Source organism: Mus musculus, chromosome X (genome assembly GCF_000001635.26).
Source record: "Mus musculus strain C57BL/6J chromosome X, GRCm38.p6 C57BL/6J".
Lineage (NCBI taxonomy): Eukaryota > Metazoa > Chordata > Mammalia > Rodentia > Muridae > Mus > Mus musculus.
Genome location: NC_000086.7, coordinates 165116435 through 165118140, shown reverse-complemented (window position 1 = coordinate 165118140; position 1706 = coordinate 165116435).

The window sequence follows — 1706 nt, the reverse complement described above, 5'->3', positions numbered from 1 at the left end:
AGGCAGAGTTAGGTTGCAAATCAACCCAAAGGTCCTGAGTCCAAGCTTCATCTATCCTGTGGGGAGACTGTAGGAACAGGATTGAAAATGAACTAAAGACTATTTTACATCTTTCTTCCAACTCTTCTAAGGAGATGACCTTTTTACAAGTTCAAACTATATTTCTCATGGAAAGATGACTAAAGCCACTGACGTTTTAAATTTTCTTTGAGTGGACAGGTGTGCATGAATAGACCATAGGAAACCACAAGCATTTTTGGATTCTGCTGAAGGAGAAGGCAAAGGAGTTTTCTCTCCCTTTGTGTATGTCCAGTGTGCTGAAACCACCAAAATCTAAATCGTCTTTAGTTAGTAACTATAACTTCGTTGCTTCTGTCCTTTCCAATCAGTTGAGAATCTGGTACTAACTACCCCTCTCATTTGGCTGGGCAAATACAGAGTCCATTGCTTTAGGATTTCTTATTGCCTTCAAATACAATGAAAGAGAGAGATTGGTGACTTGGAGATGCTGGACTTATGAATATGTGCTAACCATACCTCATCCTGAAGGTACTGGCAGTCCTGAGGGGGGCGAGTGGTGGGAGACAAGTTGAAGTTGTCTTTCTGTTTTTGTTTTCTTTTTATTGAAAATAGATTTTTTTCCTCACACAATATATCCTGACTACAGATTCCCTCCCCCCTCCCAGTCTCTTCCCAATTCCCCTCCCATCTTGATCAACATTATCTATCCCTTGTCAAATAAAGCTAACAGGTTTCTAAGGGATGATATTAAGGTATAATACAATAGAATAAAATTAAAGAAAGTGAAAACTAACACCTCAGAATTGGACAAAACAAACTGAAAAGCTGAGGAGAAGGCACAAAACTCAGAGACCCACTCCTTTGCACACTCAGGAATCCTATAATGACACTAAACTGGAAGCTATAATATATACATATATATACAGAGGACCTGATGCAAACCTGCCTCAGTTTCCATGAGTTTATATGAGCTTTGCTCATATTATTTTAGAGGACCTCTTGCTGACATCCACCCCTTCTGAGTCTTATCCTTTTTCCTCCTCCTCTTCCATGGAGTTCCCTAAGCCTTGAGTGGAGGAATTTGATGGAAACATCCTTTCAGAGTTGAGTATTCCAAGGTTTCTCACCCTCTGCATAATGCCTGGCAGTGGGTCTCTGAATATGTTCCCATCTGTTGCAGGAGGAAGCTTCTCTGATGATGGCTGAACAAGGCACTGATCTATTAGTAGAGCACAATGTCATTAGGAGTAATTTTATTGCTATGAGTGTTTGTTTATTTGTTTTTGTTTTTCTTTTCTTTTCATTTAGACCAGTGTTACATGGTTTTATTATAGATTATAAGTTATCTAATCTCAGTTTCTTGGTCATGCAAGCAGTGTTGGGTATGGGTTCCATCTCATATAGTGGGCCTTAAGTCAAATTGGAAAGTGGTTAGTTACTCCCATAAGCTTTGTGCCACCATTGCACTAGCATATATTGCAGACAGTATACTACTGGAGATAAAGGTTTTGTGGATGGCTTGGCATTTATATCTCTCTTTTGCTAACTATAGGCTTGGATTTTTTAAAACCTTCTTATAATAAGGGCTCTCAAGTGCTTCAACCCTCTTCTAGCCCACTATTCAATGGTGGAGGAGAAAAGATGGTAAATAGGACAATGGGATGTGGACCTGTTTAGAAATAGTG